Source organism: Aulostomus chinensis, chromosome 12 (genome assembly GCF_037954235.1).
Source record: "Aulostomus chinensis isolate RoL2024-O1b breed Wild chromosome 12, RoL_Achi_v1.0, whole genome shotgun sequence".
Classification (NCBI taxonomy): domain Eukaryota; kingdom Metazoa; phylum Chordata; class Actinopteri; order Syngnathiformes; family Aulostomidae; genus Aulostomus; species Aulostomus chinensis.
In genome coordinates, this window is record NC_141331.1 from 3,603,888 (window position 1) to 3,627,037 (window position 23,150).

Consider the following 23,150-nt stretch of genomic DNA (forward strand, 5'->3'; position numbering starts at 1 on the left):
GGGTGGAGCCTATCCCAGCAGCCTTCACCCTGGACGGGTCACCAGTCCATGGCAGGGCCAACACATAGAGACAGACAACCATTGGCTCTCCCAGCCACGCCTACGGTCAATTTAGAGTCTGGATTAACCTGGTCCCTCTTGATGTCTTTGGACTGTGGGAGGAAGCTGGAGTACCAGAGAGAACCCAGCAGGAACAGGGAGAACATGGAGACTCACCCAGAAAGACCCCGTGCTGCAGCCGGGGCTCCACCCACAACCTTCTTGATGGGGGGTGACGGTGCTGAGTGGTCAGTGCTCCACCGTGCCGCCCCCACCTTTATTCCCCTAAAAGAATTTCATCCTCATATGAATGAAGTTACTGAGCCTGTTAACATGTTCAACTCAAACGGTCTGGCCTTGTCCGTGTAACTGTTCTTATGAATATACTGTTTAGTTCATAAGTTTTGGAGTTTTCAGGTGCTGGTAAATTTTGACCCCGGCGGTGAAGTGTTTGGCGCTGGCACCTCACAGCAACAAGGTTCTGAGCTCTGACCCTGCATGTTCTCCCCGGTCCAGGTTGACAACAACGATATTTCCCAGCTGTCCAACGTCTTAGTGACCGTGAGATGTTTTTTTACCGCATGACGCACTTGGGAGTTAGTAAATGAATGTTGCTGCTGTCAAACACCTCAAGCTAAATACACGCGGCTGACTTTCTCCACATTGTGGAGTCATGAAGGAGTGATGCTGGAGGGAGAAATCTATTGGTGAGCTGAAGACAACTATTAGACCAAATAAACACATTTATTCACAGGCTGTTTATTGTCCTGACTGAGTGGTGCTGTGACAGAGTCCTTAAACACAGTGGGACTTCCCATGATGCACCGCTCCTCTTCCTCCTCCTCCCCTCCATCGACACATTCATGCACCTTCTCTCTCTCCCTCTCTCTTCCGGTTTGTGTGTCTCCTCTTCTTGCTCCCTAAGCTGTCGGGTCTGCGTCTGTGGTTGCCCCCATCATCCCTCTCAGCACCCACTGCTACAATTATAATTACGTCCACACACACACACACACACACACACACACACACACACACAATCCAATAATTCACCTCAGCCATGATTCCTTTTTACGAAGCTTATAATTTCTCCATTTTTGTTGACACTGTTAGAAAGGTAGTAATTCTCCTCTCCCTTTATTATTGAGGTCGTAGTGGGCGTCGCTGTCGTCCTTGAGTGCGTTATGAGGAGAGGCGTTTGGAACACAGGCCCCTCTCGTGTGTGCGCAGTCCAAGTCACGGCGAACCAGAACCTCTCCGGTGCTGTCAATCAACTCGAGCGCTATTATCGCAGCAAATGTGGAGTTTTTGGCTGGGTGTATTTGGTCACGACAGAAGTGTGTGTGTGTGTGTGTGTGTGTGTGTGTGTGTGTGTCCAGAGGGAGTTTTTCCCCTCAGCGCCGTCGCCCGGTGCCTGGACCTAAGACCTGTTCTGAGTGATCTGATCACAAGTGGTCAGCTTTATTTCCTGGTGTGCACACAATCCTGGTTCCTCCAGTTTTTTCTGTCATATTGACAACAACCATCCCGATGTGATGCTGTGACAACTGCTGCTGTAGTTCAGTCTTATTTGAGCTCAGACTGAATTTTTCTCGGGCTCAGGTTTGGCTGAGCTTGGTTACCTTGGGCCCGACCCGGTGTTTACCTTCGGGACTCTGAGGACACGTTCTAGAGCAACCCGGGTCTCACGCTGACGTTGATCCGACCTTCCCGGACCTGTCGCCCTGGACGAGAGCTCCCACTGACATGAGATCTCAAGGCTTGACAATCCGTCATTGAGATTAGTTCATCTGCCAATACGAGAGTCCGCGCACGCAAACCGATGCTTCAAAGACAGCTTGAAGTGACTGCAACTGTCAGCCCCTAATAAATGAAATGTGTTTTGTCATCTTGAGGAAAAAAAGGCAACTGAGGCCTTTTCCTCCTGCACCAGCACCAACAAGAGCCTTTGGTCACAGGGGGATTGTCTCTCCTCACTACTGTTCACCTGGTGAGATTACACTGGAAAGTGTTTGAGCCACACAAAATTACTGCATGTCTGAGGCCAAAAACGCCTGATAAGAGCCTGAGCGCAGGCACAGCTGGCCAGGTTTCATGGGCGTCCTCGCTTATGTAAATATCCTCTTTGGGCTGAACGTCGGTAAACAGCCTTATCACCTTCTGCACCAGGTCTGCTGTCTCTCTTTCTTCTTCAGTGGATGTTAGACAAGTGATCACGGTGCATTTTAGCCCACAGAGATCTGAAGGGAAATCATGCACGCCAAGAAAATATTTTAGTAGCACTGAGTTCTGCTGAATTAAGAGAGAATAAAGAGTTGTGTGTATAGCAGCTCCGGTTGATTATGGCGAGGCTGAGCAGCTGCACACTGGAGATTTCAAGCCTTCGGTAGCGAATCACAGACTCGACCTGGTGCACAACAGACATCGCTGGGTACGCCGCGCCATGCATCCTCGCCAGGAGAGGAGACTTTCCTCCCTTTATCGGAGGGTGTTCGTTGTGTCAATGGGAGCCAAGATGCTCCTTTTGAGCCACTCGTCAAATGTCTAATTTTAAAACGTCATTAAGGAGCGCTACACCTCGTAGGTTGGTCGGTAGCAGACAGCGGTGCAGCCAGTTTGATCTGGAACCAGGAAATGTACTTGAACCTTATTTAGTTAGAGGGAAGTGATCTCAAAATAAAACATGACCTGTTTGAACTGGGAAGCTCAGGAAAAAGAAGCAAGAACCAAAAGTCAAGAGTTCTAAGAAAGAGTCCACAGAAACAGTCCAAACAGAAACTTCTTCCGGCCCAGACAGACGGCGCCATGACACCTATTCATATATAATATTCTTATCTTATTCATATATAATATTCTTATCTTATTCAAAAATAATAGGATGTGTTTTTGAGTTTTTCTTTTCCTCCAACGCAAAAGTGAGGAGACCGTTTTAAAACTGTTGCCTCACTGCCGGCCTTCACCATCAGTCAACATGTTGCATTCATGTCCCGTTGCAATAATTGGACAAACGGGTTTCCCACTGGGAAAATTCACATCAACAGCCGAGCGTGCGAGAAAAACAACTTCAGGGATCTTTTTGTTATTTTAAACACCAGTCGTTGTCACGTATACAGAAATATGGCAGACAAAACTCAGCGTCTGGTTAAAATAAAATATCTATAACATAATTATGTGACCCCAATATAATTTGGAATACGGTATTGATGTATTCTAGATTTAGCTGGATTAGCTGCAGGAAGTTCATCAGAATAAACCTCTTAATCCTTTTCCTTTACTTGTCACTGTCTGCACCGTTGAGTCCAGAAGCCCAGGAGGGAATAAAAGCTTTTCTGACAGCACCTTCGTCTCGCGTCTGCTGCGCTCACGTGAAATGTGACGCAGCAGGAGAACGCACGGGGAGGCGAAGGCATCGATGCTTTTTTAAGAGGGTTTTTTTTTTTTTCCTCCTCCTGTTTTACGTGCGCTGGTATTTTTCCCGTTTCACATATCAGAGATATGATTTTGCACATTGGAAGAATCGTGTCACGCATGAATCACAACAGCCTGATGATTTATTTCAGGATCTGTGGTTGATGAATCCAACACGAAACTGCCAAGATGAAACTATTTAATTAACTGAGAAGTCTGCAGATAAATGTGTATAAGTCCACAAAGTATTTCAGGTGTAGTATTGCATATTTCATGTGCAGGATTACATCATCTCCATCCTCACACAGAGGTTGTTAAATTTCTTTTTCTAATTTTGGAATTCGTGTACAGCCCCGCTCACGAGCCCTTCACACTGCTCTAATGCAGAAGCTTAGATTCCAATCATCCGCATGGAAAGGAAATTGGACTGGTTTATGTGAATAGCAGGCTTCATGCTCAGGATCCGAATGTAGATCTCACATCGCCAAACATGTCAAATTAGAATATGATATTGGTTTGGGGATTTCACAGGATGGTGCTCTTGTAATCTAAGTCCGCCCGAGGGTTTCCTATCAATCTCAGACCTGAATTAATGTATGGCGAGATGAGGATGGTAATGACTTTTCTGTGTAATCTGGGATATTGCCTCTGCACACTGACAGGTTCCATATTAAATAACCCAACATCATCATTGTTCTTGTCTCATGTTCAGACAGAGTTCATGCCAATGCTGTCAAATGTTGTTTTTGATGCAAAGAAATCGTAGGATGTGTTCCAAAACACGCTGGATGCTCGATATCTGTAAACGCTGTCACGATGCAATTCACAGCCTGTGTGGTCCAGTCCATGTGGTCCCCGGACTTAAGGTCCTGTACCCCCTGAAAGCCGAGCTAGCGCCACTAGAGGCTAGGCTGGGACAGCTAACATTCACGCTAAGACAGAGCTGCCAAGTTCCAGAAAATCCCAAGAGTGAGACCTCTGGTCAGCGCGCCCTTTTTAACGGCAATTTAAATGGATTTCGTGGAATTTGAGCAAATCTCAACTTTGGCAAATGAGCGTGTGAAATGGCGAGTGTGGCGTGAAAAGAGGTTTCATTGCGTGACTCTCACTCCCAAAGAGTGAGACTTGGCAGCTCTGGCTGAGATCCCATACTCCCTGAAAGCCGAGCTAGCACCACTAGAGGCTAGGCTCGCACTGCTTACATCAATGACAAGATCTTGTACACTCTGAAAGCCGAGCTAGCACCAGCCGTGGTTTGACTAGCGCCGCTACCATTAATGCTAAAATCCCGTACCCTCTGAAAGCCGAGCTAGCACCAGCCGTGGTTTGACTAGCGCCGCTACCATTAATGCTAAAATCCCGTACCCTCTGAAAGCCGAGCTAGCACCAGCCGTGGTTTGACTAGCGCCGCTACCATTAATGCTAAAATCCCGTACCCTCTGAAAGCCGAGCTAGCACCAGCCGTGGTTTGACTAGCGCCGCTACCATTAATGCTAAAATCCCGTACCCTCTGAAAGCCGAGCTAGCACCAGCCGTGGTTTGACTAGCACCGCTACCATTAATGCTAAAATCCCGTACCCTCTGAAAGCCGAGCTAGCACCAGCCGTGGTTTGACTAGCACCGCTAATATTAATGCTAAAATCCCGTACCCTCTGAAAGCCGAGCTAGCACCAGCCGTGGTTTGACTAGCACCGCTACCATTAATGCTAAAATCCCGTACCCTCTGAAAGCCGAGCTAGCACCAGCCGTGGTTTGACTAGCACCGCTACCATTAATGCTAAAATCCCGTACCCTCTGAAAGCCGAGCTAGCACCAGCCGTGGTTTGACTAGCACCGCTAATATTAATGCTAAAATCCCGTACCCTCTGAAAGCTGAGCTAGCACCAGCCGTGGTTTGACTAGCACCGCTAACATTAATGCTAAAATCCCGTACCCTCTGAAAGCTGAGCTAGCACCAACCGTGGTTTGACTAGCACCGCTAACATTAATGCTAAAATCCCGTACCCTCTGAAAGCTGAGCTAGCACCAGTAGTGGCTAGGCTAGGCTAGCACCGCTACCATTAATGCTAGCTCTGTCAGGTACTGGAAGCTGGTTCCTACAGTCAGTACTCTGCCTTCAGATGTAGTAGTACTGCAGTTTCTGCTGCTCCTGTGAGTGTTTCAACGATTTAGCAATGAGTCAAGCGGCATAAATCGAGGAGCAGGTCTGCCCAGAACGGCCTTTTTTCTGGCGGAGAATTTTGAGGTACCACAGATTTTTCCCCTGAGGAAACTGTGTGGTATGCGTCGCGCAGACGTTCAGCACTGACATGTGACACAAACATACCAAGGAGCTCAGCATAAAAATGTTACACATTTTAACATAACCATTCCTTCTCAAATCAGATTTGCATTTTATAACAAGCACACACACACACACACACACACACACACACACTTTCTCTTTAATATGTTCACAGCTTGTGATTGTCACCATTAAAATCTCATTTTCAAGGCACTAACTATCTGCTAACACTGATTTGATACCACATCAACACCTCAAAAATTGCTCAACAATCAAGCGCGCGGGGCTCATATGTGTTCTATCAGCCTCACAATCAAATGTGTGTGTCATAACACACCAAAAATATTGTTTGAGATTAAGCTGCCTACTTACTTGCATGAAAGAAAGATCTCATGCATATTCAGGAGGAAGGTTGGATAAATGTGAAAACACAGACTGAGAGACAAGTAATGGCTGCTATTAGCATAATCTGTGTATGCGCACATTAAGATTGTGAACCGTAGTCAAAGCAGAGGCAGCCGTTTTCAAAGACTTCCTTCACCATGTCTTCCTCTATTATGTGGGTCCTAGCTTGATTAAAGAACGCTTCCTGCCATGACCTGTTTGTTGTTGTTGTTTTTTTTCCTGCAACAACTTTTCAACCTCTCTTTCTTGTCAAGTACAAAGTAAAAAATCTGCATAAGCAGAGTTTTAGTGACTCACAACACAACTGATGTGAAGCTAAAAGAAGAAATAGAGGAAGAAGTGGAACGTTTCTGGGGAAATTGCAAATGCGCCAGCAGCTGTCTCATGGGTTGAACACGTGGACCGAGGGGGAAGCAACCAAACGCAGATCAGGATTCAGGATCAGAGCTTGACCGCAGACTCTCTGATCAACTGGACATTAATAATCACAATAACATGGCCAATAATCAGATTACTGACCAGTTCATTTGAATTAGAGGAGTTTCTAATAGGAGGCAGCATGGTGGAGCAGTGGTCCTCCCTGTGGCCCCCCCAGCAAGAAGGTTGTGGGTGGAGCCCCGGCTGCAGCACGGGGTCTTTCTGGGTGAGTCTGCATGTTCTCCCTGTTCCTGCTGGGTTCTCTCTGGTACTCCAGCTTCCTCCACAGTCCAAAGTCATCAAGAGAGGACCAGGTTAATCCAGACTCTAAATTGACCGTAGGCGTGGCTGGGAGAGCCCATGGTTGTCTGTCTCTATGTGTTGGCCCTGCCATGGACTGGTGACCTGTCCAGGGGGAAGGCTGCTGGGATAGGCTCCACCCCCACCACCCTTAAAAGGGATAAGAATCAAATGGACGGAGTTTCTAATCGGGGGCAGCATGGCTGAGTGGATGAGTGAGTGATGAGTGGCCATCTAGCAACCAAAGGGTTGCTGGTTCAAGCCTCACTTCCCCTGGTGACCATGTCGAGTGTCCTTGAGCAAGAGACTGAGGCCATAATTGCTCCTGATGGCCCTGTGACGGACTGGTGACCCGTCCAGGGTGAACCCCGCTGACAAGCGCTATAGAAAATGGATGGAGTTTCTAATCGAGTATCCAACACATCCATGTTACATCTGTGTTTCCTTCCAGAATCTTGACCTGAAGGGCTTCCGTCGCATCACAACCATGGAACAGCTGTGCCGTTTTCTTGCTCATAAAGCAGTTCAGCAGTCGCCAAAAATCCTACAAAAACTCTGGCAGAGTTTCCTCGTGTGAGTAGTGAGTGTTCAACACACCTCTAAAATGCTGAGGTCAGAATAATACGTTTTTGATAATACATTTTATTTATAGGCGCCTTTCAGGCACTCAAGGTCACCGTACAATGAATAGATTAAAACATACAATCAAAAAGCACAAGAGGTAAACCTGAAATAAAAACAGGTTCAAATGCAATGTGACTCACCCAGAGAAAGCAGTCCTAAACAGATGGGTTTGGAGTGTGGATGTGGAAAGTGGAAGTGAGGTGAAATGAAGAATACTGCATCTGCTTGCTGCCTGTGGCCTGGTTAGATGAAGCCGCTATTGTGTTACTCAGGTTACTTTTGCCGTAAAGGTAGGGAGGTAGGAGTCAGAGGCATAAAGGACACAAAAGAAACTGAAGCGTTAGAGAGAGTAGCCCTCTCCTGCTTGTTAGCGTTCCTACGACTTTTGCTTACATTCTTAATTGTTTGAAGTCCCTCAGAATGCAACCCTCCTGCATCGAAGCATTCGTAGCATGTCCTGGGTTTAATTTAAGATCCGTCAGTGTGTAGCCCGTGGGGGGAGCCCTGCCGTTCACCTTCTATTAACCAGCTTTAAAAAGAGCATCCAGGATGCAATAATAAGTGCTTTCCTCTCTCATTAGCTCCGGTGTGCGGTGCGTGAAGGCAGCGGCGTTGTGGCCTTTGTGCAGATTCATGGCTGTCATCTCCCCCGCAGGTCACGGCCTCCTCAGGTGTGGACCTTCTTCAACTCAGATCAGACGCTCTCCGTCCTGTGCTTGATCTCTCATTTCCATGCAGGGAGGGTCACGTCTCTGTTGAACCTGCCTCTGTCCTCTCATCTCACGGAACTGGTACCCGCCACCTCATCCCTGTGCCAGGCAGGAGCCACGCGCAGTCACATACAACTTCTGCAGCCTTTCGTCCACTGACAGTCACTGTCCTCCGGTGCCACTGTTGCTACGGCTACCATAGACTGTACACAAGCCGCAGGTGCTGCACGCTGGTGGTCTTCTGACCACACGCAGCGACGGTATTTGAGACGTAGAATGTGACGCACCGGGGGTGGGGGCGGGGGGTGGGTGGCGGCCCCCACCTTGAAACGGGAAGAGGACCAATCAACTTTTTGAAGCGTGATCAGTTACGGGACAGAAAACACCCCAACAAACGTGTTTCAGAGAGTTTCCTGCTGCCTGCGTCACGAGGCAGCTACTGGCTACTTTATATGCTGCGTGTTCCAAGGTAGCAGCGAAGCCCTTGTGATTTTATAAAATAAAAAGATGGTAAAAAAAAGCTGCAGTGCCCTTTTACACCCCAATTATGTTCACCCTGTCACTGAGGGAAGCCTTTTTCTTATGCAGCAGCTGTTTAAACAACTTGAAATGCCGGGTTTGGAACCACTGGCACCTCTGATAAAACTTTTATGGGAACGTAACCGCCTGCTTGTGGGTTAAGGAGATTATTCATTCATTCATCATCGCTTCTGACGATTGTTTCAGGGAGGCGCATCTCACCGGGAGCCTCTAACGTGATGCGTGACAACAGCGCTCTTACCAAGGCTGCTCTCTCTCCCTGAAGGCTCTTAACAGATCAGCTCGGCACGTTCAAAAGTGGTTCCCAATGCTCATGGTGGCGGGCTGGGGCAGGGGGGGTGTGTGTCTCAAGAAAGCCCGCCGCATCCCCCGTGACACACTTGGGCTCCTTCCACGGGGAGACATGTATGTTGCTCTTTGAAGCTTCCAGTGACACCTTCAAAGCTTCTGCTCTTCTTTGAAGATCCCCCCCCCCCCCCATCACTCCTAAGCTAAGGACGACGCGTATGCTAATACTCATGTAAATCAGGGCGACGGTAACCACACCATCGCTCCACTTGACCTGTGAAATAACATCAAGCTCACCCTGTCACTTCTTGGAGACAGGCAGGAACGTCTGGGCTGAAGAGATTATTAGTGGTATTCAGCAGCTAGAAGGGTCTAAGACGAACCATCCCCACTTAGACCCCCATTCCCGTCTAAACCTTGGTTCTGTCCACCAAACTGGTCCCAGTTCTCAGCGGTTTCTCTCCCGAGGAGGCCATAGCACATCAGTGGTCAGGTGCCAAGTACAGCCGTGTCTGCATCGGCGTCCCACCTGGCGCTGTAGTAGTGATTTCAGGGTGATGAGAGGGTGGGCCTCCTTCTGTAGGCGTCTCCTGTGGTCACATGGTGCAGAGGCGCCAGTGTTTGGACCTGAACCTGCTCGGCGGCGTCGTTACGCTTCCAGTTTCAATGCATTTCTTAAAAAGTTGTTGTGCATCTCCAGGACACAGACGACAAAAAAAAAAAAAACAACTAAAACTTATTTTCCATGTACACAAATCAGTCCAGTAAATTTTGTGAGTATTATACAAGCTGCGCTGGCATTGTCACGGTTCCTCAGTGGTGGATCATAAGAAAAGGTGATCTCACATTGTAAAATCTGGCGTTGACTTGAGAACAGCATCAGCAGTCTCCTCCCGCAGTCCAGGGTCGGCTGTGTCTGTGGGTGGCTCTCGCTACTCGTCCAGACTTCTACACAGCGGCGACTGCGGCCGCCGCTGTGTCACACTGACCGCGCAGCAGTTAGACTGAGTCGAGAAACTAGAATCAATAAGTGAAATAAAACCTCTGAATAATCCTCATGATTATTATGTTATCACAGCCGTAGCTCGGGGGCATCGGGAGTTTTTAAATGTTTTATTCTCGCATGACGATTTACAACAGTTCAGTAGCTGTTGGGAGGAACCCTCCCACTTCAGCAGATCCAATCTGTCATTCTCTTGAGTTCAACTTCAGTTCAGATTCTTTGCTTTTCATTTCTGTCACTGTAAACCACTTCTGATTATCCGCCGGCAGCTTTTCTTTTTCCTTTTCTTTTTTCAACACGGTGCCACTAAACAGGGAAGCCTTGAGCCATTTCAAAGTCTCATTCATCTGGTGGTGTGAAGCGAGACTTCCTGGGTCATAGTTCATGTCACAGCCCCCGCGCGACGTTCCGTCACAAGGGCTATTTTTGTTCTCCATTTACAGGGCGGTTCAGGAGCGTTAATTATGCTCAGGACGCGCACCTCCTCACGAGGAGACGCCACGCGGAGCTTGTTTTGGGCTGCTGAGAGTCCAACAAAGGACACTCGCAGCAGAGTGAGAGAGCTTCCCAGCCGAGGACGCCTTCCCTCTTGAGACTCACTTCTAAATGGGCGTATAGGACACATGCAGGGGAGACGGTTAATGTAGTAGCCGGGGGGGGGGGGGGGGGGTGGGTGTGGTAATCGTTACTGAAGGTCATCTCAGCTGCCGAGAGTCAGAAACTCTTAGGACACCATCTCATTGCTCCACATGACACCATCATCATTCACCGTGTTCACGTCCTTTAAATAGCAATTATACTTGAGTCCCCATGTGATAACCAGCTGTCTTCAACGGAGACGCGGTCCTCTGGTCTCTGTGTTCACTCTTTATTACTCTCCATTATCATCTGATTAGCTGCTGCTCCCTCTGCATCGATAGATGCACGTATATCCGTATTTCGTCTTACATCTTTGAAAGTGACTGAGTGTTTTTGCTCCTACTCTCTTTTCACTCCTCCTATTTATCGCTCCCTCCTTGTCCCACCTGTCAGCTGAGCGGCTGCAGCATCCCCTTGGTGGGATCAAGTTGTTTTCTGCATCGTTTGAAGAGTTTGCGTCGCCGACCTGTAAAACCCAGGTGTGTCAGGTGACGGGTCCAGTATGCATTCCTGCTGTTTACTGGTCTGGATGTCTCTCTCTCTCACACACACACACACACACACACACACATTATTTATTATTTATCCCTCCCTCCACCGTGGCGTGCAGCTCCTCTGATAACAGGATAAACAAATGTGCGATAGAGGCAGCAGAAGTGATTTATGTGTGTCTGCATCCACAGACGCACAACGTCGCAGTTAATTAATATTTCAGACGGGATCGGGGTGTCGACAGCTCTTCAGGTGATTTCTCTATTTTGTAGGTTTTTTTGTTTTTTTTGTTTCCCTTTGCAGCAGTAATTGCTAACACATCCATCATCCCTGCAGCAAATATCGGGAACCATTGAAGCAGCAAAAAATAAAAACTGTAATTATAATCTTAACAGGATAGAGGCAACAACAGGGATAAAGGATTCAAATTCAGCTCCGGAAATATAAAAGCGCTTGTGACTCCGTGTGTCATTTTTCGTAGCGTGGCGCGCACGTGCAGGTGGCTCTCCGTGGAGACGATCATCCTGAGCCGCTGAATAAAGTCACCCCTCAAAACTCACCTATGACTACAGGTTCGAACCCTTCAGCCCGTGTGACTGATACTCCGCTCAGATTCTACACTGTTGATTCATGTGAACCCCCCCCCCCCCCCCCCCCCCCGGCACTTTTCCTGGACCCTTCACAATGGAACCTCAGGTATTCCAGTCGCCACGCTGGCGAGGGTTCCTGTTTTTTTTTGTTTTTGTTTTTTTAAATAAAAGCAACAAAAGGCAACCTGACAAAAGAAGGCGGTTCTGTCTTTGCTGTCTCTGTCCAACTCGTCTGAGCTTTTCAACGGCGTAATTCGACCCAAGGACAGTTGGCTGGTCTCCCCTACAGAGACACCTTCACCTCCTGACCTCTCGGAGAATGGAAATACAAAAAAATACAACATTGATGAGATGAAATGCAAATATTCATTTGGTCCTCAAATCCGTTACCGGGCCGTGACTCCATTATCCCCTGAGTGGGAGCGCTTAATAGTGACTGCGCTGGTGCGTTGCGTCCCCATCATATCTGCTTTCTTTGCTGTTTATCTCTTAATTGTGCTTTTGATGTTAATCAGATGGGAACGTTTCATTGGCTGCGGTGTCAGGATGAGCCTCCATTGATTGAGGTCCCTCCTCGTCCTTCAGAATGATATTTTTAATGCAATCTCGCGAACAATATTCTGAATTTAATTGAAAAATATGAGAGAGGAGCTGAGAGGAAGATAATTACGAATCATTACTTTATGTCAAGGCATAAAAATTTGGAGTAAAACAGCGAGTCGGTACTCGTTTTTTTTAACATCAAATTATCTCCCTCCAGACATCGCTGTGAATCCCAAACACAGATTTCTCAACTTCTTAATTCTGCTGCTCAATATACAATAATAGATTGTTCAAGTATTTTCAACGTCATTACTTGTTTTGCTCCTAATTAAGCACCATCCAGTTTTGTTCGCGATTCCATGACCGCGAGCTATTCTAAACTCTTCACTCCGTGTGGGAGTGCATTTAATGTGTTTTTGTGAATCACGGAAAGAAGCTTCTGTTGCACTGTAATTAACTTTGGATTCACAATAAATATTACTTTCACTCCTGATAAAATCAGAAATCAGCCGGTTAGAGAAGCAGCTTCCTGTGCTGCCTGTTACACATTTAGGCTTGAAGCTGCACTACAGAGAAATAATCTATTTTAATTTAATTGTCTTACCGCCAAGGTTACATTCCTTCTTTGTCTTTGATTTTTAGGAAGTGGCAGAGAATATCAACGTGCTTCCAATTGAAAATGGCTGAAAGAAACAACTTCAATGAGCGTTTTGTCTCAGGACAAAGACACAAAAACAGCCGAGCTCTCATGGCCCCCTGCCCAAGGATGGCGCTGCGCCGTGCGGGGCTGGCAGCTCACGCCCAGGGGTGCGTCTTTCTCCATGAAGCACGGGACACCCATGCAGGTGGTTTTAGTGACACATTCATTTTTATTTGCACCCAAGCCGCCATCTTTGAACCAGACCTTAACCCCAGTGCTGGGCTTTAACGTCCCAGGGTCCCATGGTAGCGTCACACCCACGACCAGCCAACCCTGGGACGTTAAAGCCCAGCGCTGGGGTTAAGGTCTGGTTCAAAGATGGCGGCTTGGGTGCAAATAATGAATTTGTCACTAAAACCACCTGAAACATGGAGGCGAGTTTCCAGACATTTCGCTGCGGGGACTTTTTACGATATGTATCACTCCGCTTCACCGCTGATCCCAGCAGCTGAGAGAGAGAAACGTCACACGAGAACATGTCTGAAACCTCGTCTGTAGATGCCACTGCGATACGAGAAGCTGCGGCCGTCCTCTGGAACGGGAGGGTCCGGCTGATGACGCTGCTGCGCGCTTGCTAAAAACGCCTCAAATGACGAAAGACGTGGGAGGGAAAAAAGCTACAACTTGTGTTTGACTGTGATTTCAGATTTGAACTCAGGTGTAGTCTTCACGCGCTGGTGATGTGTGATGGTGACTTCCCACTGCACCAAAAAGAAAGTGCACTTACGCATGAGGAGCGGTTCTTGCTCCTTCAGAACCAGAGGTGATGGGAACCCCATTCGTAACAAACTGTACTGGACATTTTTTTCCACGATTCACTCTCCGATTTAATTATGAACGGCTGTGGGAAGAGAAGGAGCGGATGGATGCGCGGTGACAGTAACTACGAGAGGACAGGAAGCGCTTCCGCAGGTGTGTAGGCGCTCGCCGCCTGCTGCGTGCATGTACTATTACGGATTTGCAGTTACCGGCCGCCTCCTGCTGGTTCTGACGCTCGCGAGCTGTTGACAAGCCACATGAGCAGCAGAACGTCCCTAAAGAGAGATTACGCAAACCAGTGAGCTCCCAGCTTGGAGCCCAGCTTTGCTGCTCTTTAGTTCCCTCCCTTTTTTATTCCCTCATTTGGTTTTACTAAAGTGGAATTGACAGTCAGTGGAGTTGACTGTATGTATATATATATATATATATATATATATATATATATATATATATATATATACATACACACACAGTCAACTCCACTGACTGTGTGTATATATATATATATATATATATATATATATATATATATATATATATATATACACACAAACGTAAACCATAAACTGGCACAGAAATTTCCTCAAAATTACATGTGCGTCACTGTTCATCGGTTCATGCTGTCTGGGTGTTGTTTCCCACCTGTGCTCGGTGTGGGTACTTACTTCTAACAGTCACAACGTCCTGAAGTCGCTTTTGTCATCGCCATTTCCAACGTTAACTCAATTATAGATCTGACGGAACAAACATGAAGTTCTGAAGTTTTAATGAGCCACGAAGGCTCCTCCATTGTTTGCAGGCACAGTAACTGTCTTTGTGTAACTGCAGTACTGCAGCCCATTCACACATTATTGGAGTAGTTGTTTTTTTTGTAGTTGTTTTTGAGGAAGCCCAATCTTTCTCTGGCACGTTCAAGAATCCTGTAAGTTCCATTCACAACGAAACACCTTGGGGTTCTGATCATTTTGGGGTTTTCAGTTCCGAGTTGTGACAATCTTGACCAAGCAACAACTCCTCTTTACATGACCACAGCTGGCGTCTTTAACTAAGTAATAAATTAGCAACTTCTTCCATCTTGTTAAACTACAAGTGCGAGTTCATTGTTAAGACTCTGAATTGTGTCCAATTAGGTCTCATAGGTGCCGGAAACCTGCTGTAAAAACAAGCGTCTCAACAGAGTTGCCTTTGAAAAAAACCCACAACAACCCACAGCAGCTGAAAACGTACCGTGGTAATAATATCTAAAGAGTTTTATACCATTTCTATGGCGCCATTTTCCAGAGAGCGAGATGTTACTTTGAAGATTTGCCTGTTTAAAATGAAATATTCATTACGTTACATCAAATACTTAAATGAAACAGGTTTTTTTTTTTTTGAAGTTGAAAGAATATTTACCTCTGCTGAAGTTTCGCTGAGCTGTTGTGTACGAGGTAAATAAATCAAAGACGGCTTTGGCTCCCGGGGCTCCGCAGGCAGATGCTTCGTTTACTAAAATAGATGATTTCTCCTTCAACCTGGAACAGATTGTTCAGCGGAGGGAAAATATCTTGAGAAAACATGTACATAATGATTTCTGGAATCTTTGTTGAGCCACTCCTAACCAAGACAGTTATGTATTGTTAAAAATATATTAAACACATCTCCCCTTTCAACCCGCGTTCATCCAGTTTTAATTCCTCCTCAATCATTCTGCCTTGCACGTAATTAACCAGGTGAGGAGCTCAGTGAATAAATATGGGGGCCTGGAAGAGAATGAACACTCTCGAGATTTAACAAGCTCTCCCTCTCCAGTTTTTTTTTTTTAATTTCAAAGTCTTTTTTCCTCTTTCTGCTGGTTATACAATCTTCTCCATGTAAATGACCGCAACCGACAGGCCTCTTCCCTGAGAATGAGACTTTCCCTCACCAGGAAATGACTAGACGGAGAAAGATGCTCTCCAGTCTCTGCAACGACAACGAGCGGCGCGGAGCAGAGAATCACACGATGGAAGAAGTCGACGTTTTTGGTCAGCGGGAGGTCAGAAGTGCAGCACTCGACTGACAGGGCGGGGTAGAAACCCAGGCCATACTTTTGGACAAAGCTCTCGCCGTATTAATTACTGTGCATTCATCCAGGAGGTTTTCTCACCTTGTGGTGTCAAACAGCATCAGCTGAGTACTCAGGATCTTTATGAAGCCGTGACAATTGAATTGAAAGTCTTTTTAAGAGAAGAAATAACGGCGTTGAGTGACACACATTTCAAGAACGATGATTCGCTCGGGAGAAGAGCACGAGTAACAGTGTCTGAATGTCATTTTATATTTAAGCCTGTTATTCACAGACAAACAAAATAATGGGGCCCACTTCTCCGCACCAGCGATGCCTCCGTCCCTCGCAGGCACCTGAACCTGGCGAGCGTGGAGTGGAAGAGACGTCCAGGCTGCTCGCCTCTTGACTAATGCATGGTTTTTATAAGCGATTGCTGTGCGCTCGCTGCTTGAAATAATGAGTAAGTCTTGTTATAGCAGCCATCCACTGCTTATTATTGTGACATTTCTCATCGGTGTATCATTTATGAGATGCAAAGCCAGAGCGGAGCCGCTAACGGAGATGAACCGGCTATTCAGGGATGCATATCATTTGAAGCAATCACTGAAGTGTTCAATATTTTAGTGGATCGAGGCATTTGAGGTTTTAGGCCTAATTTCTGGTAGTCCTGTGGAATATGCTGGAGTGACAGCGCGTGCTTTGTTGTATCTGACTCTGTGTGTGTGTGTATATATATATATATATATATATATATATATATATATATATATATATATATATATAATTACTCTGTATTGTGCAACACGCACAGGCCTTCACGGGACTTGAGCCCCAGATCTCAGGCACTGGCGAGCTAGCAAGGAGGCTAAAGCTAAGTCTATTAGCATCCGTCGCCCGCATATCTGTCAGGGTGTCGGGGAGAGCAGCGAGTCACCACACAGCCGGCCACCGTCACACATTACATCCATTAACTCTCTGCAAATGATCCAGACTGAGTTTGACAGTCCTCTGCGGGGTGAACACGGCAATCACACGCAGCTACAGAACCTCTGACGTGCGCAAAGAACCACGACAGCGGCATAAATAGTTTAACAAGAAATATTCAGTCTTGTAAATTCACTGCTGCACGTAAACGTAGAACATTTGGGTGCCGTTTTATTCCCTCTGTTGAAAATGATCCCATTAGTGTCGCCATGCATTTATTACATAGGGAAGACAAGATGTTAACACAGCAAACGACATCTCTTCTTCCACACACACAACACAAATATGATACAACTACTTTTTTTTTAACTGTGTTCAATTCTGCCTCAAAAGTTTTACACTTCTTTAAAAAAAAAAAAAAAAAGTTGTTCCCACTTTGAAATACATACAATTCTATTTCACATTCTCACAAAATATGATACACAGCTACGGTTGATGAAATTATATCAAACTGTTAAATTCACCAAATAGTGCAGAAGTGACAACAGATTGTTGTTTGCTTTAAAAGCTTTTTGTCGGCTCAGACGATTGAGGTGGCTTCGGTTGAAATGTTCCAGGGTGCATGATGTTACGTTAGCTTAGCCTTACCGCGAGGCACATAAGCACTTGGTTTTCCCACAATGCTCTTCCTTTTTATCGGTCTTAGGGAGCCTGGTCGAATAGCTACATGGACCCTGAACGCTGCGTTTGAACAGGAACTCGAGACAAGTATTGTCCCGTCCTCCCACTGTACACCGTGAAACCCTGCCCAGCGACTCGTATCTAGGCAGCCAGGACTTCTTAAAGGGGCGCTGCACCATTTCAACTGTTGAGGAGGACCAGAAGGGACCAGAAACTACGACTATGAACGTTACACGGTTACGTCAACGCCAGCTGAGGGAGAAAAAAAAAAACCTCTAGATGAAAGCTGAACTCGTCACTGCTGGGAAAGAAGTTAACCTGCTGGACTTAAAGGTGCTTTTACGACCATTTTACAAAATGTTTCTAGACGTAAGAGAGAGAAAAAAAAAAGGGAAATAAAATGGTGCCACCCTGAAACTACAGCTGCGCATAAAATGAACGAAGTGATCTATAATGAAGTAACGAAATCCATCTGAACAATGTAATCATGCATCTTCAGCTTGTCTCTCTGGGAAAGGTCCCCGCTCCAAATCTAAAAAGCTATTGTGATTTAAAACTAAACCAATAACCGATTTTCCAGAACGAGCATAGAATTTCATCATATTCCATCTGTGTTGCACCGAGCGGTGAAAATGAGCTGTCAAGGCTGCGGCTGTTAGGCAGAGAATAGCCCACACCTCCCTCAGATCCCATCAGAAATCCTCTAGAAAGGCTCAGGTTGCAGTAAAGAGCTCCTCCATTCTCTCGCTACATGTATGTGCCACAGATAATGATGGAGCAGAGAAGTGTCGGAGTGATCCTCCCACCCTCCGGCGGAATTAGCATTAGCATAATGGGCTTTTCGACATGGTCTTACCTGCCACCAGACTGTGTGGAAGCTGTGGCTGTCCAGGCCATTAGTGGTTCACCGGCTCTCTGTCGGCATCCACCTTTCAACTGCAACCAGAGGGCGGCAGAAGGTGGTGCTACACTAAAATGGAGGGTTGTCACATTTTCATGCAGAGTGAGTTTATCAATTAAGAAAAACAAAACCAAACAGATAATGGAAGAGGGGGCAGCATGGCTCAGAGGTCCAGTGGCCGTAGGGTTCATCCTCACTTCCCCCAGTGACCGTGTCCAAGTATCCTTGAGCAAGGCACTGAGGTCCTAACTGCTCCTGATGGCCCTGCGATGAACTGGTGACCCGTCCAGGGTGAACCCCGCCTCTCGTCCAATGTCAGCCAGGATAGGCTCCACCCCCCGTGACCCTTAATGGATACGCGGTATAGATAATGGATGGATGGATAATGGAAGAAAACCGATGTCACGGCAACATCCTCAATGTCTCATCAGTCACTTTCTCTGAAGGAAGATTTTTAATTGTGAAGACGAGAGAGGAAGAGAAATGTGGACTTGCTCGGTAGTGTTAGTCGCATCATTGGGACTCGCGCAATGTTTCCGTCGCATCAAAGTGACACCCACAAACATCCGTCATCGGAGAAGCTGTCCAAGGCTGGATTTCCTCCAGCAGACAGAAACTGTTTCACCTGTCGTCGATTTGACCAGCGTGGCTCGTCACACCTGAGTTCTCATCGGGAAAAGAAGATGTGGAGGAACACATAAGGAACCATGTACAGCGGTTCCTTCTAGAGTTGGATCCGCCGTAGGCATGCGTAACACAGAGAATAAACCTAAAAAATCTCATGTTCTCGTTACAGGGACATCAATGATAGTGTATGAGCCATATTCATTAATCCATTATTTTCATGTGTTTCCACTCCATGCAAATAGGGGGCTGTGTTGGGTGTGGCTGAGGTTACCTGGGGTCAGTCCAGGTGGGCCATTTAACCCAGGTAAACCCCATAACAGGTGTTGCTAATTGGAAGCAAACAGTTTTCGACCTAAATGTAGAGGCTAGGTCCCCTTTTAGAAGCCACGACGGGTTGCTAATGCGGGATTGTTTAGACGTGTCCTGTGCAGCGTCATGGTGATCAGCATTCGGTTTGTTATATTAGTTACCGTCTCGGGTTATGGTTATTGTCGGTGTTTGGACATGGAAAATGAACCACCATGTTATTGTCACATTTACCTCTGTTTGCTATTTTCTGAGCGCACTGGGCACACGTCGAAACAGCTCCACATTAGCAACCCCTCGTGGCTTCTACTGCAGATATGCTGACGGTTCTATTTTTAAATTTCACAGCCATGGTTCATGTCAGAGTCCAGCACAGAGCGATAACGCCATCAGGACCACATCAGCCACAACGTCCTCATCGGGATTTAATAATATGGCCGAAAAAGACGCACGCTGAAAGGGAGGGGTGGTGTAGGAGCAGGGACTGTCGCTATGATGCGTTCATGCCAGCTCTGTAGGTTAGGGTCCCCCGGGGGGATTGTGACCCTGCTGCCGGTGGTGGTGGAGTAGAGCCGGTAGATGGAGGTGGAACTTGCATTAATGATGTTTAGATCTAAATAAAGGCTGTCAAGAATCGCATTGATCCACATGAGTCACAGTTACTCATGTCTCCATTCATCTTTCATCCATGATCCTTATGTGGTTAACAACAAAGAAGCACGTTAGCAAGTTATGGCGCATGACATAAAAAAAACCTATTCCATACATCTTTCGCTGCAGCTAACCCTGCAGCAGCAGCAAATACGAGCATCATATTAGCTTCTGCTCCTGGTTTCTGTTGGTATAAATAAAGCGCATACTTGATGTGGACTGTCAATGTGCAGGTTTCTTGTAAATGAATCCCGACACCAGTCACAGCTTCAACTTCTCTTGACCTGCTCATAATTCAGCATGACAGCGTTTGCAGGCGGCGCTCTTGCTGCTCAGCTCATGACACCAGCTCCGCTGCGTCCCCCCCCCCCCCCCCCTTCTTTCTCTTGTCATATGTGGAGATGCCATCCCCAACAGATAATGAGAGCCTGGTGCTCATTACCGTCGCAGGAATATAGTGAACTGTCACAAATGGGTGAGACAAATGTAGAGCGACCCCACACTGTCTTCCAAATGAAAATAATTACGCTCCAGGGCCCCCCTCACCTTGTTCTCATTACTCACGAGGTGCAAGGTTCAAGCAAGACACAGGAAGTAAGCATTAAAATAGAAATTATTCCACAATACAGGCAGGAAGGTTACCATCTTGTACCGCGAAATGAATTCTGTATCAGAGGTATAAGCAATGTGAAAAGGCAGTTTGGGGTATGTAGACGATATCATTGTAAATCATGCTCCGGAAATGATGTCGGAGTCACGGGATCACGTGAAACGGAAGTGACTGAGAGAAAACCTTTTGAATCAAATACCGTGAGGTCGGCAGGACAGGTGGTTCCTCTTCCCAGGGCCTCACATGCAGGTATACAGATGAGTTTATTGTCTGAATCCTCATTCTTCCATTCTTTTAAAAAGCTGTTTTTGCTCTCAAAGACGAGTGTTACCCACCGCAAAGTCACCCTCAGCGTGGAGTACAATCCCTGCATGTCATCCTTCTTTTTTTTTTAATTTAAAAAAAAAATTGTTTTATTTTACTTCACCGTGTGGTTAAAAATATCCAAAGACAATTTCATAAAGTCCCATCCCACAAAGCATATGACTCATTTATGTGACAGTCTTCAGTGGATACACGGCGACAATAACTCAACAAAGAAGAAGTAAGAACCTTCAAAAAGAAAAGCCAAAGCCTCTCAATCCAGCTCTTTTGCACGACTGTACTCTCAGCAAGGGGAAGATCAACATCAAATATTAAGCACATTCCTGAAAAATGTGCTCGTGGATATTTTTTGCCACCATTAGAACTACGGAAGTGGCAAAGGTCAACCCACGTTAAGAATTGCGCCTGCCCTCATGCTGTCATTGCGGGCTACCACTAAAAAAGGGGAAAAAAAAAAATCTTTTAAGAAAATGTACCTGTCTTCACGTCACTTGAATGTAAAAGAGGAAGGAGATCCCTTGGGACCAAAACCTTTGTCTCTCTCTCTCTCTCTCTCTCTGTGCAATACAGCTGTCAAAAACTGAGGGAATCATTTATTCTGAGTGGGAAAGAGGCCCTCAACTCAGAGTCATGACTTATTGAGCAAAGAATCCATTGGTTATTGATCGCAGATCCTTTCGCACTTATGTCTATTTAATGTCAAGAACTTAAAGCGCGCAGATTTTTGGGGTCATTGGAACTCTGGAGGGATTCACGCTGATTTCTGAGGCGCAACTTTCTCAGTCAGACGTAAACACGCAACAAGTGAAATAACCTCAGGGACGCGGAATTCTGTTATAAACAAAAAAGTAGAGACATTTATGGCAACACTTTTTTAGACGTCAAATGCAGCCGGCAATCAGATACAACCAGTCCTGGGAACTATAGAGCTAAAGGCTAACCTCAGAGCAACAATCTGAAAATGCTGTTGTTACATGGATAAACGTTTACCTGAGTGTGCAAGGTAACAGCTGCCATATCCTGGAGCTCTAAAACAACACAACACGGATGATGAATTTGGTTCTAAGAAGCAGCACTGAAAACGTTCAAATTTAACCTGGTGTTCATGTTCTGTACATATGAGATATTTTTGTTAACCATAACGGAAGTTCACCTCACCTTGGTTTACCTCGACCAAAAGCCAAAGGGATTTTTCAATTTTACTTGGGATTATTGCTGAAAATAATCTCTGTGGCAAACACACTTTTAAGAGACTTACATATTTTGGTTTAGCAAAATCACATCCACAAATAAACACCACCTTAAGCATAAGCGCAGATGTTAGCGGCACTGAGCTAACGATATGCTATGAATAAACAACACTACGGGCGAATGACCACAATTTCTAATGCTTTTGGCATGGCGACTGCTAATCTTGTTTAGCCTCTCGTTAGCAACTACAGTTTTGTTTTAAAGACAGACAAATGCTTCAAAATTCATTTAGTGACATATTTTATTTGCTACAACAAAACTTTAGCCAGTAAGGCTAACCCTGAGTATGGTAGCTCATTATTTCAGGCCCTACTGATGTCAGTACCGTTGTTAACGGCAATCCATTCCATTGTTCATTGTCTTCCGTCAACGGCCGAGAGGCGGGGTTCACCCTGGACAGGTCACCAGTCCATAGCAGGACCAACACATAGAGACAGACAACCATTGGCTCTCCCAGCCACGCCTACGGTCAATTTAGAGTCTGGATTAACCTGGTCCCCTCTTGATGTCTTTGGAAGGTGGGAAGAAGCTGGAGTACCAGAGAGAACCCACGCAGGAACAGGGAGAACATGCAGACTCACACAGAAAGATCCTGCGCCCGAGCTGGGACTCGAACTCGGAACCTTCTTGCTGTGAGGCGACAGTGCTGACCACTGCACCACCGTGCTTGACGGCAATCCACTCAATAGTAATCAAACATCACTAAAGGCAGAGAGGGTGGTTGACCATGAGACACCAACTTAATCCCGAATGTGTACAAAATGTAAATTGAATATTTGAGTCATAACAACTATGACAGCCATCCCCGAGTACCTGTTACAAATGAAGTTCACTTGAGTGAAAACAAATCTGACACAATCCCTCCAGGTCAACAGCTTCCTGGCGGGTTGGGTAGGCAGACACTGTGGGATGGGGGATGGGCCGACTTGAGTCGGAATCATATCCTGATAAATGGTCAGGAAAGGTGATATATATAATATATATATATATAAATGATATATGAAGGAATAGCGTGGCTCCTCTTCATTTTCATTCCAGGTATTTCACAGCATCGCCAGAATTTTTATGCAAAGGACGTCGTTTTCATAGCTGAAGAGTATGAATTTAA

The 23,150-nt window shown here is 46.2% G+C and overlaps 1 long non-coding RNA gene across 1 annotated transcript; it reads right to left on the minus strand.

Moving 5' to 3' along the window:
• Nucleotides 1-875: 875 nt before the first annotated feature.
• LOC147251766 (uncharacterized) lies at nucleotides 876-18,607 on the minus strand. The gene is made up of 3 exons (XR_015118843.1): nucleotides 18,229-18,607; nucleotides 15,134-15,252; nucleotides 876-1,016 (listed from the first exon to the last, which is right to left on the minus strand). It is a non-coding gene; the product is annotated as an uncharacterized LOC147251766 (long non-coding RNA).
• Between the last annotated feature and the right edge of the window lie 4,543 nt (nucleotides 18,608-23,150).